Consider the following 15955-nt stretch of genomic DNA (forward strand, 5'->3'; position numbering starts at 1 on the left):
TTGTCTGACTGACACATTAAGAGGGAAATAAAAATTAGCGATGGCACGTCAAATGCAGCCCTTCACACAATAATTCACTGGTTTCAATAAATTGTTTTATCATTCTGATAAATGATGGGTCACCAAGATCCTGTGCAGAATTCTCTGGTATAAATAAAGTTGGTAGGTTTTGAGAGATTTAAGTGCTCCACTCCCAGTAAGCAGCAATGGAGAGAATTGTCTGTTTAAGACGTACTCCCTGGCATGAAATGCTGGCTTCACGGTCACAAAGGACATGAGAAGTCTGCTGTAACAGATGTGCAAGGATGTCTTTCTTCTTCTGCATGTTCCATACTTTGGAAACTTTCTTGCCTCTAAATATCCTGTGTGCCTACTGTTCTCTTACAGAGGAGATCTGTTCCTCAGAGGAATTCAGATAAATGCATATAACCTCCTCAGGCAATTTGGGGCAGTTCTTTTAGGACACCTGACCCACATGTTTAGGGCTGGGCTGAAACCTACCCAATCTCTGAGTGCACAGAATGCATTCCTTTCAGAATGTGTGGGATTTATGATGGTTAAAATTATTCTGTAATCCTCAGAGTATATGGAAAATAGTCCTTGGATTCTGAACCTGTTGTATTACTTTCATTAAGTTGAGTCTTTGATATAGGGGTGAGAGAGACACATTTGGCTTATAGAAACAAAACCATGTACAAATTTTTCAACTGGTTCTTGGAGTAGTCAAGTCTGGAAATTGTATTTTATATTCAGGCCTCAAAATATAAGGCAAATAAAAAGGTTTTTATTACTATCTCATATCAGAAATTTTGCAATGTGGCTCAGTAATCTCATCTAGCATGTGGGTGATGTCAATGAAGGTCAGGTCTTTTAAAGTATCATCCTAGAAAGGAGATTATTTCATCAAATACAGAGGAGACTATTTTCTGGGAACTAGTATTTCACAGGGAATATCTATTTAATGTTCAGCGTGTGTATATGTGTACATCAAAACCTGTCAACAGCTTGCATGTGTCACCTTGATGGCCTTGAAATACAGTTAAGAACAGAGCAAGATTAAACCCAAGAAGAGGCATTTTACAATTTCTGACTCCAGCTATGTGACATAGCTGATTCTATCCCTTAAAAAATCTCAGCGATCTAGACCTTAATTGTATGTAGATGGAGACTTGCTTGAGTGAGTCTAATTAACTACCCAATGCTATTAATAACCATGAATTTTTATTAACCATTCCACTAAGGACTTTATATAATACCAAATTTAATCCACTTGGCAAAGTAGATGCTATTACTATGCCTGTTTTATAGAAAGGTAAACTAAGGCACAAAGAAGCGAGATGGTTATGTGTCATGTGGAGGTGAATGTGAAGCGCTACGGCCTTAATAGCATTGGTGAGTCTTTTTGTGGACGCACCTACCACATCCTGTAGGTAGCAGTAGCATCGCAATGCAAACACAAGCCATCTGATCACAAAGCTCAAGCTTTTTACCCCTACCATTCATTGCTGTTTTACATTTCTGTGTCAAATGCAAATAGCATTACCCTGAGCTTAAAAAACAGAAATTCAAGTCATTAATTCTCCACTTTATTATTGTCTTATCATCATTTTGTTGATTGAAAATGATTTTCATCAGCAAGGATTCTCTTTTGAGTGAAAATCAAGCACCAAGTTCAAAGACTCTCAGGCCTTACACAGGGTCTGAAATTCCCCATGACACTAAGGTGCAATGTTTGCCACATTTATTTCTCCACATCAAATCCAGCTCTGAGCACCCACTTGCCATGGTCAGTGAATATGAGGACCAACATCGTTCACTGGTCATGGTGCCTTGCCTTGTATGGGTAATTCCAGGACTCCCATAACACTGTGGCCCAGGGAAGTCTTCCATCTTCCGCCCCTGGGGAAGCTGTCATCACTGTCGTGCACCTGGTTCACACTATCAGTGTTGAGTGCTGGTGTCCTGCCACCTGTTACACTGCTTATGCAGGCAGGCCTCAAGCACAGTCTTCTCAGGTGCCTCTTACTGACCATAAAAACTCTCTTTACTTTCCGTAGACTAGCAGGCTGAGTGATCAGCCTCCACACATGCCCACATTGTCATCCACTCACTGAATCCTGCCATCTTCAATCTGAAACTTCTTTCGACAAATATTTGTTGAACACTCAGTATTTCCCACATACTGTTTGAAGTATTAGAGATAAAAATATCATTTAGGCAAAAAAAAAAAAAAAGAAGAAGACCTACTCCTCAATATAAGTGCTGACAAATTAAGCACCACTTTCTGTTTCTGTGTAACCACTTATTACAAATTTAGTGGCTTGAAAAGACAAATTTTTTATCCCACAATTTCCATGCCTCACGAGTCCAACTTATTTTAGCTAGATCCTCTGCTCAGGGTCTCACAAGGCTAAAATCAGGTGTTATCTGGCTGCATGCTCATCTGGAGACATGAGAAAAAAATACATCGTAAGCTCTTTCAAGATGTTTGCAGAATAGATTTTTTTTGCAGAGGCATGACTGAGCTTCCCATTTTCTTGCTAGCTTCGAAGCTTAGAAGACTACTCTTAGCTCCTAGAGGCCACACTCAGGTCTTTGCTACATTGTCATCTCAACAACATGGGAGTTTGCTTCTCCCAGGCCAGCAGAGAATCTGTATGGCCTCAGATGTCTCTGATTTCTTTAAAGGGATCACCTGATTGGGTCAGATCCACCCAAGACAGTGTGCCTTTTGATTAATTTAAAGTCAATTGACTGGGGACCCTCATAATCACAAGTCTTCTCAGACTCAGACAAAGCAGTTGTGCAAGGCATCTACACCAAGATTATTTCTATATTGGAAATAATCTTAGATTTCTACTTACCATAGATGGGAAGAGTATGTAAAAAAAAAAAAATACCATGTGATTTTCGTCTTCACAAAGTCACTTGGATTTCTGTGTCTATGATAGGCTGCAGATGGACAAAAGTTACTAGGGGGACAAATTAGGAATTCACTGCCATGACATATGCAGAAGAGGTGAGAAGAGATGTGATTTGGAATATATCTGAAAATAAAGCCAATAGTACTTGTCTGTTGTATTGGCTGTGGGTGCCACGCATGAGTGGGCATAGGTCTCTGCCATCCTTGAAAATCAAGATTCCTGACTCTCCAATCTCTAGAGGCCACTGCTCATGCTGCAGACCTATCCTTCTCCCTCTGCTCTCAGGATAATGGCTGAAACTGAGTGCAGTCTCCGTCACCTACAGGATCTGCCCCTCCTGTCCCTCAGCCTAATCCAAGACCCTGCTCTACATTGATCTTACTGAAGTCCCTTGAATGTGGTCCTTATCACTTCACCTTCATCCATGCTATTCCCTCTGCCTGGAATACTCCTCCCTTATCACTATGCCAAGGTAAGTTTTCCTCTTCCTTTAAGTACCATTGCAATCATACTTCTTAGGGAGCCTTCTCCAACCTCCCTGACTGTGGCCAGCAGAGCTTCCTAGACAGCATCATGGCTGCCCATATCTATTATGTACATTTACTCTTACATGTCAAATTCCTTTATTGAGGTTCATCCTCAGTGTTAAAGTCTGCTCAGTGAAGGAAGGAAGAAAACCTGCCTGCTCATCATTTTATTCATCACCACAAACACAGTATCTAGCAAATAATAATCCCTCAATATCAGCTAAATGAGTAATGAACAGCCTCCAAACCTGCCCTCCCCAGTAGTCATGCCTAATCTCTTCATGGGTCCAGACCTTCCAAAACTCGACATGGACAAAGGTGTGACTTTCATGGCTAACAGCCCCAGTCCCCATACAATGGCTGAACAAAGCCTATAGCCCTTTCCCAGCATACTATTTGCCATCCTCACCCTTTACCCTCAAACCAAACGCATATCAGACGATGATGGGAAGGTATGAAGTTCTTTTATGGAAGGGCACAATGCAGAAGAAACAGAGGATGAGGCTTTGCTCTACCTCACAAAGAGAAATATTTGAAGAAAGTATTGTTCCATGGTACGTATACACCATGGAATACTATGTAACCATAAGAAAGAAAAAGATCATGTCTTTTGTGGGAACATAGATGGAGCTGGAGGCTATTATCCTTAGCAAATTAATGCAGGAACAGAAAATCAAATACCACATGTTCTTACTTACAATGGAAACTAAATGATTAGAACTCAAGAACACAAAGAAGGTAACAACAGACACTGGAGCCTACTTGAGGGTGGAGGGAGGGAGGAGGGCGAGCAGAAAAAATAACTATTGGGTACTAAGCATAGTACCTTGGTGATGAATTAATCTGCACAACAAACCCCTGTGATGTGAGTTTACCTGTATAACAAACCTGCACATGTATCCCTAACCTGAAATAAAAGTTAAATAAAAATAAAAATAAATGAAGAAGGCATTGTCCCATGAAAGCATGGTTCATTTACCACCATTGCTTCCAAGGGATGGTGGGAAATAGCTCTAAGCTTCTGAGGAGCACTGATGGGGGCTCCAGTTGCAATTCAATCTCTTGATCAGGGAAAGCTATGACTGATCGCTATCTTGGACTTTTAGATGAGCTCGCGTTGATAGCGGATAACTCGTGTTTTTCTAGAGGTGCTCCAGTCCCATTTGGGAACAGAACTTGCTTAGTATGTCTTTCATCCTTCCCTTTATAGGACAGTAACTTGGGCATCCTCATGGGTGAGGATCTTTCGTAATCCTGGCTCTTATGGTTAGAAGAGTATAAAAGGCTCTCTCTCAACCATTCAGGAAGGCTAGAGTCAGTTTCAGTTAAATGCTTTCCCATTTGAAATTGCCACCAAGGTTAAAAGGGAAAGGCTATGGGTTGGTGTCACTTTATTTTAGGACATAATCTACAGTCTTCACTGTTTCACTTAATTCAATTTTCTTCTGTCCTATACTATAATAGTCAGCACATGCAGTTATTCTTTATGTGAAAATTAGTATAAAATTGGTCCTTTACTTTCATCTGCTATAATTATGATAGGCCCCTTTCTTTACATTGCCTTCACATCTCCTAATTTGAAAGTTTGTAATTTTCCTATTATTTCTTAAGAACTTACAAAATGCTTGCTCCCTGAAAGTCCCCCTGAAATGAAGGGTCCACAGGACAAAGTGATTTTGTTGCTTTTGAAGGAAAGAAAATGCATTATCTTGATAGAATCTTAGTAGCTTCTTAGCAGGTAGAGAGTAAAGTTGGAATATTTAAGAGGTCTGGAAGTTTGGTTTAAGGTTCACCTTTCATGGTGGGAGCTTGGTTGGTATTAGATTAGGATCATGCTATAACAGTTGAGGTATAGTGAGCAAGGTAGAGATTTTGAGGTGAGGTTTCGGAGTAACAAGGAGAAGGGTAGTTTGATGCCAGTTATTGAAAAGTTGAATGTCTGATGTTCATTTGGATGTTTTATTTGGGGAGGTGGGGAGATTTTCTGAAACAAACAATACCCTTACTTACAACTTTTATCTTCCTGAGAAGTTTCCTGGAATTGTAAAGTCATATTAGTGAAGACAGTTGAATATAATTTTCCCAAGGAGGGTAGCAAGCTGTGTGGGTGTGGACAGTTCTGATCATCAAATGAACATAAATGTTAGGATTCCTGATTCAATTAGGATTAAGGTTTCAAAATTTGGCTAATGACTCAGGCTTAAAGCAACTAAATAATGTGTGTCAGGTCAATTACTTTCACAGCTAGAATTTTCACCTGGTCTATCACATTCTTACTAATATATGTTGCCCCATTTCCAGAGATCCTTGTGGTATCTGTGTCACTGCTTGCTAGTGAAATGGGCAGCTCACAGATGAATTCATCATGGCATTTTTACACATTCTAGAACAGCTAATTTTGTGAAATATCATGCTTGCAAAGGAGAACCCTGGTTAATGTAATTACTACCTACTTATTTTTAATAAATATCTCACCCACTCCAGAAAGTAATTCAAGGTACCTAAGTTACTCCGCAACACCTTGTGGGCAAAGTTTATGGTTAATTTATGTGGACCACAGATTCTAGCACAGCTTCTTGTATACACTAGCATGGATGAATAAAGATACGGTAAAATACTTTTCACACTAAAAGTACATTGAAGATAATTTCAATAATTTACCTGCTTAATAAATGATAATTCATAAGACTGTTCTGAATGGTGCAAAATCAAAGACACTTAATCATACTATCAGTCATAACTATTGCACACTTATAAATCTCCACTGTAATTTTCTATGTATATGTTACTCTTAAGTTAATAGATACATGGGTGACCTAGCACTCAGAAATAATTTGCTAGCATATTTACTAGGATTATTCCAACTTGTATTTGCAAAGTTCATTTTTTTCTTCCACTGCGAGTCACATCCTTATTATTCTTGAATGACTTTACCATCATTTTAGATTTGAAGAGGATCTTTCAGTTATGATGCTTTTTTCAGAGTTCTGTCCTCCAGAGTGCATATATTGCTTTATTAAATTAATGAGCAAACTAGAACATGAAATTCTGCATGAATCAGTTTTGTAAATAATTCTTTCAATTGTTTCAGGGAATTAGTGTGATGGAATTTCCAAACAGAATAAAGCTGGAAATAAGGAGGAAAACCCTGTTTCAGAGAATATGAGTTTTCATGTGTGTGGCATACTTTATTACTATTTCTTTCATGATTTTTTCACTGTCATTTTCTACAGCTCCTCTTTGAAACTTACATTGTCCTCACAAAGATGAAATTCCCTTCATCTCAGCATTCTGGGAATAGTGACCACTATATCCATTTATATAAATATCCCAAATCTTAATTTTTAATAATTAATGCATCTTTTTCCTATTACTTTCACTAATATAATCACCACTTCCTCATAAATCTGGCTTTCCTTCTGTCCGTTCTCTCACATTTCATTAATTTGCTCCTTTGAAAGAAGAATAACAGATACTTTCCTGTTGATCATATTTCTTATTGAACCTATTAAAACATATTCTAAGGAAAACATGTAGCCTCTTTCTTCAGGAATCATTAACTCCAGAAATGGCCCCTGCAGTCACCTGGACAAAGAATAAGTGGGGTTCCCTTAGGATTTTCTGCATCCCACATATCCATCACCACTATCATCCTGTAAGCCAGGATCTTCTTTACAGTTTTTAAATGTATTCCATTTTGGCTTCAAAAGATGGAGCAGGTGTACTTTTCCTCATTCCTGCTGCTAAGTATGACTAAAAACCTCAGACAATATCCACAAAACATAAGGAGACTCTGAAAGTTGGAGAAAAGAAACCTCAGAGCCCAAGGAATAACATAGTCACGAGTTCCCATTGCTGTATTTTGCCAGAATTAAGACAACTACTCCAAATTGTTGAATATTTAGGTTATATACACTTTTTACTCTTATGAAGTTATAAGGATCACCTGTGATACGGGTTTCTTTGCTATATCTCGGATATTTTTCTTGGCAGAGACTCTTAGAACTTAAATTATGGTTTAAAGAGTATGCATCATTTCAAGGTTCTTGATTTTAAGTTATTGTATATAAACAGTATATTAAAAAATCATCTAAAGTAGAATGCATATTTTTAAAAATTGCCAAACTATTAAATGCCAAATGGCATGCTAATACTTTAATTGGCCTTTCTCTTATTAATAATGATGTTGAATAATTGTTAAATTCTTTAGTTGATTGTAATTTGGGGAGACTAATGTTTTTATAATCTTTAAGAGTATTCATCTTATTTGTTCAAAAGTTCCTTTTATATATTAAAATATCCCACTGTGTCTTGTGGGGTTTTTTTTTGCCAATTAATGATTTTCTTTTACTTTTATCATTTTATATATATTACATTGTTTGATAACAATAATACAATTTATAAGTTTAAATATTATAGATATGTATAAAGTAGAAGGTCTTCCTGTAATTTCACCCCACATTTCTAAAATTTGCTCAAAGGAAAACAAATGTACCCAAGGAAAACAAACCATTCTACCCAAAAGGCACATGAACTTGTATGGTCACTGCAGCACTATTCACACCAGCAAAAGAAATGGAATCAACTAAGATGCCATCAACAGTGGACTAGATAAAGAAATATGGTACGTATACACCACGGAATACCATGCAGCCATAAAAAAGAATGAAATTGTGTCCTTTAAAGCCATATAGATGCAGCTGGAGGTCATTATCGTAAGTGAATTAACAAAGGAACAGAAAGACAAATACTTAATGTCCTCACTTATAAGTGGGAGGTAAAAACTGAATACACATGCACACAAAGATAGGAACAATAGACACTGGACTGCTTGAGGGGGTAAGTGGGAGGAAAGGCGAGTTCAAGACTGCCTATCCAGCAGTATGCTCACTACCTGAGTGATGGGATCATTCATACACCAAGCTTCAGGAACACACCATTTACCCATGTAATAAACCTGCACATGCACTCACTGAACCTAAATTAAAATTCAAAGAATAATAAAATTAAAAGAAAATAAAGAACCAGAACTGTAACTTTTAAAATATTATTTATTTAATTTATTTATTTTTCGAGACAGGGTCTCACTCTGTAGCCCAGGCTGGAGTGCAGTGGTGCCTCCCAGGTTCAAGTGATCCTCCCACCTCAGCCTCCTGAGTAGCTGGGACTACATGTGCATGCCACCACACTCAGTTAATTTTTCTATTTTTAGTAGAGATGGGTTTTTGCCATGTTGGCCAGGCTGGTCTCAAACTCCTGACCTCAACTGATCAGCCCACCTTGGCCTCCCAAAGTGCTGAGATTGTAGGTGTGAGCCACCACACTTGGCCTATATGGAACTTTTTGTCGTGGCAGTGATTTTGGTTCTTCTTACTTAATTCATCAGTTTTTTAAAACATTTCTTTATTAATTTCCTTCCATATGGAACTTTTTGTTATGGTGATTGTAGTTCTTCTTACCTAATTTATTAGTCTTTTTTTAAAACACTTTGTCTTCATTAATTCCTTCCCTCAACATTTTTAGTACTTTTTTTCTAATTTAGACATTTAACTTTTAGTTCAGTTGTATTATGTATTTTCTGCTCATTGATGCAACTTTTTAACTATAAAGTTTCCTCTAGATTATAAATTTAACCATGCATTACAAGTTTTGACATATATAATAGCATTTCATTGACATTAATTTCAAAATGTCTTTCATTTTAACTTGATTTCCAATTTGGGCTATTTTAGAGAGCACTTTGTTATTATATTTTCAAGTGATTATATTTGCAGGATACTTTTCAATACAACATATAAGATTTTTTTTACTATGGAATTTATCTAGTTGACTAGTCTGGTTGTCATATCTGGTTGACTAGTGTATGGTTGATTTTTGGTATGTTTTCTATGAAGAGTCGAAAATCATACATTTGACTTGGGTTTGGAGTACAATATGGCTATATTAAGTCTCTTCTGCACCTTTTCTCTTCATCAACCCCAGCCATTAAATTCCATAAGAGATATGTTAAAATCTTCTACTCTGGCTGTGCTTTGGTTGAATTCTGCCTGAATTTCTAAGAAAATGGTTGATAGGTAGACAGACAGAAAGATAGATAGATAATATCATGGATATATGCTTCAATGATTGTGACTTGTGTTTGTTGAGAACAAACATCTTCATGTGACCTAAACCATTACACTTCAGTTTTCTGAACCATCACTGTGATTTTCAACATCATATTTGGAAGAGGACCTGGGTTTAAGTTCTGTCTTCTGTGTTGTCGTTATCAATTCAGGCCATTTGTTTCAACTCTTTGAGCTTTAGTTTTCCCATTTGCAGAAACAAGATAATAATAGTCCATTCTACCTTAATAAATTGTTATAAGGAGCATAGTAAAGTACATAATGTGAAAGTAGAGTTTAATAATGTGAAAGGTACAGTTTTTCAAACATAAAATATTATTTTTTAATATTTATTTACTTGTAAGTTTCAAACCTGTAGCTGATATTGTTCTAAGGCTGCAATTGGCTAGCTTATAAAGGTAAAATCCTAAGTTGGAGAAAATATTTCAAGAGTTATTCTGAAGAATGATTCAAGAGTTAGTATTGAATACTAACTCTTTAGCTTTCTTAAATAGTTTATTAAACTGTTTTCTTCACTGGAGTATTAGGGAGAAGAGATGCAATGTCACTCTTGAGTTTAGGAATAAATTGTTTTGTTTTGTTTTGGTTTTTTACAGTTACGAGTATTGAATGTGAATCCTCTTCAAAGTTCATTTTATCCCCAAATTAACTTCAGTGTGTTTGTTTTAGAACACTGTGCTCTTATATGTGAGTCAAGGGGCATATGGTCCCTTTACTGGAAAATAAAGAACAGATGTGTGGTTTAGATAAGCATACATAAACATGTGAAGGTCAATGACAGGTGACTCATCACTTTCACCATATTGTGGAAGGGATATGAATAATTTCCTTAGAGGAAATTTAATCCTTCATACAGTGACATCAAAGAAAGCATTATTTTATTTAGTTTACTAGATAAGCATAAAAGAATCTAACAAAAATACAGGTTTTTCTGGGAATCCAGATGATGGATTTAAGAAAATGTGCTGAAAGTCAATCTAAGTACTTAATTCACATGTCCACACAGACTCACATTAAGAACAGGAATATCTTAAATACACTTTCCCTTTAAAGTATTTGAGTATGCAATTCATTTTTCATGAAAAGACTATGGGTAACTTGGCATAGTAGAGTGTTTCATTGATTTTGTCTTCAGATATCAAAATATTTTACTGGAGTCCCTTGAAATAGAAACCGAGCATCTAACCTTTAATGGAAAAAAATGAAATCATAAGTTCTGGAAAAACTTTTAAAATCTTTTTACTTTTTGCCTGTCTTTGCTAGGATCTTCCATGTTGATCAATTCAAGAGTTTTCTGGGCCAGGCGCAGCAGGCTCATGCCTGTAATTCCAACACTTTGGAAGGCTAAGGTGGGCGGATCACTTAAGGTCAGGAGTTCAAGCCCAGCCTGGCCAACATGGTGAAACTCTATCTCTACTAAAAATACAAAAACTAGCTGCTGGGCATCGTGGCACACACCTGTAGTCCCAGCTCCTGGGGAGGCTGAAGCAGGAGAATCGCTTGAACCAGGGAGGCGGAGGTTGCAGTGAGCCATGATCACGCCACTACACTCCAGCCCCGATGACAAGAGCAAGACTCCATCTCAAAAAAAAAAAAAAAGTTTTCTGGACGGCAAATGAAGTCTTAAAACTGAAAGGCAGCACTGTTCTAGCCTTCAGAGAGAATCATATTTACGCTTTCCCAACCAAGGCAAACTCTTTTCTGGTTCCACCACTTTTATTTCCACAGCTGTAAGAAAATCGGTCCAGACTGTAAACCCTTGAACCTAGACTCCAGAAACAACTTCCTTATCAGTTCCCCTAGTACTAACCTTTTTTTTTTTTTTTTTTTTAATTTGGAGACAGGCTTTCAGTCTGTTGCCCAGGCTGGAGTGCAGTGGCATGATCATAGCTCATTGCAGCCTTGACTTCCCAGGCTCAAGTGACCCTCTCACCTCAGCCTCCCAAGTAGCCAGGACTACAGGCACGTGCCACCATGCCTGGTTAATTTTTTGTAGAGAAGGGGTTTTATCATGTTGCCCAATCAGGTCTGGCCCAGGTGATCCGCCCACTTGGCCTCCTAGAGTGCTGAGCCTAGTAGCAACTTCTAACTCCATCAGACAATAGTACAAAAGTAGCAAGAACAGTTTTCTTAGATTCATCCATTCATTTACCTCTCATTAATATATGCATGTATTACTTAATAATCCATCACTTAACCATCAAATATGTGATAAGAAATCTACTAGGTACCTGGGGATATGGAGGTAATGTTACTTGAAAGACCTTTTCGGGGGTCCTGGAAGATCTCAGATCATAGTGGAGGACACAGATGCCCACAGACTATTACACAATGCTGTGTTAGGAAATTAAATGTATGTATTTCTGGGGATGAAGAGAATAGCACAGAATGAATGCAGACTTGTATCTGCTTTGGCCACCATTGTATTTCAGAACCTGAAACACTGAAACCTGTGGCACTTGGTGAATATGTGATGAATACAGGAAAGGATGGACGGATGGATGGATGGATGGATGGGTTGATGGGTTGATGGGTTGATGGGTTGATGGATGGATAAGAGGGTCAAAGGTGGCTTTGTAGAAAAATCAACCCATTTGTAGTTTGAGGACTATAGGGGTATACATGAGAGATGTATTTCCATGATATAGAGAAAGTAAATGGCATTAGCATGTTGAGGACACAGGGCAAGTAGGTTTGTATGATGGAGCAGAGTGTGATAAAATAACAGAATAAAATTGGGGAGTTTAAAAGAAACTGCAACATGAAAGGCTTTTTATGCATCACTAAGAAATCTGGTCTTGGTAATTTAAACACACTCAAAGGTTTTAGGTAGAAAATTGATGTGATCTGATTTGTCAGGTAAGAGGACAGAGCTACAGGGAAACAAAGCATTTGAGAGTGGTGGCAAGAGAGTGGTTGAAACTAGAGGCTCTGGAATAAAGATTGATAAGAAATATACTTTCTCCTATTAGAATTCCGTAGGGCTGGCTGGGTGGAGTGGCTCACGCCTGTAATCCCAGCGCTTTGGGAGGTCAAAGCGAGTGAATCACCTGAGGTCGGGAGTTTGAGATCAGCCTGACCAACATGAGGAAACCCCGTTTCTACTAAAAATACAAAACTAGCTGGGCATGGTGCATGCGTATAATCCTAGCTACTCGGGAGGCTGAGGCAGGAGAATCGCTTTGAACCCAGGAAGCGGAGGTGGTGTGAGCCAAGATCGCGCCATTGCACTCTAGCCTGGGCAACAAGAGCAAAACTGCATCTCAAAAAAACACACAAAAAAAGTATTCTGTAGGGCCTCCAGTAACCTTGAGAAGAAGTATAGCATAATTGCTAGGACCAATCATAGTGGAGCCAGACTTCCTAGGTTTAAATCTGGGATTTATCATTTACCAGCCATGTGATCTTGGACAAGTTACTTAGCTTCTCTATACCTCAGCTTACTTACTTGAAAATGGAGATTAAAATGATAGTGCTTGCATCATGAAATTGATCATGTTTAAGACTGAGTTAGTCTATAAAGTTCTTGGAAAAGCAGCAACAGTGTTGTTAAATTTGTTAAATAAAAGCCATGTGTAATGATTTGTAACTTTTTTGTCTAAAATTATGCTTTAATTTTCTGTTTTCTTTTCTGCAAAACCATATATGTTTTTATTTTCTGTCAGGTGAAAAGTTTGTCTCATTTTTAGCCTATGATGACGGATGTCTGATTCAAAAATGGGTTGTAAGTTGAACTAATCAATCAATAGAACTTGCAAAAATTTAGATGCTCAAGATAATATTCAGTACTTCCTCCTCACGGAGAATATAAAATGTCCACAGAGAATTTGTGAGAAAGACCTTGTAGACAGAGTTGCCAGTGTACAAAGAGCCATTCACCATTACCTAGGAGGAGGAATGGGATAAGCTGTTTTTATCACCTCAACTTCTACAGGACCACTGAGCTTCAAATGGGACTCCTGCAACTGGGGGATTTTAATAACTTGAGTCTGAATCCTGCCTGAGAATTGCAGAAAGGAGAAGGCAAACCAACCAGCTACCCCAGCAGTGGAAGTAGCACTCATAGGTAGGAACTGAACAACCAGACCACTTGGACACAGGAAGGGGAACATCACACACCGGGGCCTGTTGTGTGATTAGGGGACAGGGGAGGGATAGCATTAGGAGATATATCTAATGTAAATGACGAGTTAATGGGTGCAGCACACCAACATGGCACATGTATACATATGTAACAAACTGCACGTTGTGCACCTGTACCCCGGAACATAAAGTATAATAAAAAAAATAAAATAAAGAAAGAAAAAGAAATAGGGTTCCTATGTTGATCAAAAAAATGCATCAGGGCAAAGGAATGATGACTCCTTCTCACGATTAGAATCAGGGAGAAAGGGTCACGGGGAGGTATGCTGAGGAATTGTCCTGTAAAGAGGGAAGTTCAGGGTTCCTAGGGACTATGAAAGCAAAGAAAATGAGGAGCCAGATAAATGTTCCTCATGTACATCAAGGGAACTGCTAATAAAAGATCTCCAGCAATGAAGAAGCAGGGGTCCCACCCCTAAGAAAAAAGTGAGTTTGAACCTGCCTGACTCAGACCTAGCATGAAGACGGTTTACAAGAGCAAGAACCTTCTCATACCCCTGTATCCCCTCACTTTCAACATTCTCACTTCAGAGCTATTGGACATCAGGGTTAGTGAGATGGGTGGGGAAGAGAATCAAAGCAGGTTGTAGCTCATGTCAACCCCCTCACCTTTTCCCTCAGCCAGTAGAAATTAGAAGCATTAACTTCTGTATATGACACAATTAGTACTTTTAAGTACTAAATGAGACTATTTGGTGATTTAAAGTGATCTTAAGCCTTTGGCTTACATTCTGCAGTGTCCTGTAACCTCCCTTTTTCATGCAAGGGCAGGAGAATTTCTAGCTCACTGAGCAGCCTAAGAGACAAGTGAGAGAAGGAAACACATTTTTTTCTGTGACTCGCATTCTACAAATTATGCTTGACCAGGGTACGGTTATGAGTTTTTTTGTCTTCTGTTTTATTCATTTGCACATTTCACACCAGACAAACCAACTCACTCTAGACACCACTCAGGAATTATATTTCCAGACCTTTTTTCTCCCAACTGACATGAAAGTGCTTGTCACATTCAGGACTTCTAACAAACACCCCATTATTCTAATGATGCCAACAAATGCTTTGATCACTTGTTCTTAACCTGCCATCTTAGATTTCAGAGAGTCTTTGAATACCTGAAATTGTCCCCCAAATTACAGATGAATGCACATATGAACATTTTTTTTCTTGTGACAGCATTTATAGATTTGCTAGATTCTCAAAACAAGAACAGAAGAAAACAAAAAGTAAAGAAAATATCTTCATTTTTAAAACCATTCTCTTACAGCTGAGATAAATGAGATATATGCATGTCCAGGTTTGTACAAAATTGTGAAAGAGGTGAGGTATCATTCTGTGAACTTACTATTGCTAAGGGCTCTTTACTATTTTCTGTCCTCCTACCTTATGACCCTCCCGTAATAGAAAACATTAGTATCATGCATATATTCCTTACACTAATGAGTTACCTCTCTCCAGAAGTTAAGTTTAAGCCTTAGGGTATGTGCTCATAAATCAATTTCAGATGTAGTAAACAGAAAGTGGGAAATTTTCTTCATTGTTAGTGGCGATTTCTTAACCCTTGAAACCGCATTATGTAGTCTTCACCTAAGGCAAACTCTAGAACATTTATGTTTTCGGGTATTATTATAAATATGCATATATTACGCTTTAAACGTATTTATGCCCTTACTCATTTCCTCAAAAGTCATACATGGTGCTTACCACAGAGTTGCTGAGTAAATGTCTGATTTCCAGGACACTGGTTGGTTTGCAGAAATTAAATCTGATGAATGCCGGTTGTTTTCTGATTTCTACTACTGACAGGATTCTCCAGGTTCTCCCTCTCTCTTTCCCTTTTTGGGTTGTTTAGAAAATTCCATTCATTTGCTTCTTCCTTTACCCCTGTTCTAGGATTTTAACTGTTATTCAGAATTGGAGCTGTTATTCTTTGTGGCCTTTGATTGTGAGTCAGAACATTAATAATAGTTCTCAAGGTACTTGAAGTGCCATTCTATTTCTGACTATTTCCCCACCCGCCCCAACAGGAAAATAATAGAAGTAACCTCCCTTTGTTTAAAAGATAGTCGCTAAATCGATTAGCTCCAATTTGTAATTTTAAACAAACGCCAACCAATATTCATTGATAATGGAGGGGGAGAGTTTCTAGTATGAACTGAATCAAAAATTTCAGTGGTTATTTACAGATTTCCAGATGCTTTTCTGACTATGTCCAAGTCACAGAGTGTTCTATGACAGT

The 15955-nt window shown here is 37.9% G+C and overlaps 1 long non-coding RNA gene across 1 annotated transcript in view; it reads right to left on the bottom strand.

The window, feature by feature from the left end:
- Positions 1-15668, bottom strand: part of LOC135968029 (uncharacterized) — an 89542-nt gene extending 73874 nt beyond the window's left edge. The window contains exon 1 of the long non-coding RNA XR_010582453.2: positions 15421-15668. This is a non-coding gene — a long non-coding RNA (uncharacterized lncRNA). The remainder of the gene's footprint in view (positions 1-15420) is intronic.
- Positions 15669-15955: the final 287 nt, after the last annotated feature.

Source organism: Macaca fascicularis, chromosome 17, assembly GCF_037993035.2.
Source record: "Macaca fascicularis isolate 582-1 chromosome 17, T2T-MFA8v1.1".
Classification (NCBI taxonomy): domain Eukaryota; kingdom Metazoa; phylum Chordata; class Mammalia; order Primates; family Cercopithecidae; genus Macaca; species Macaca fascicularis.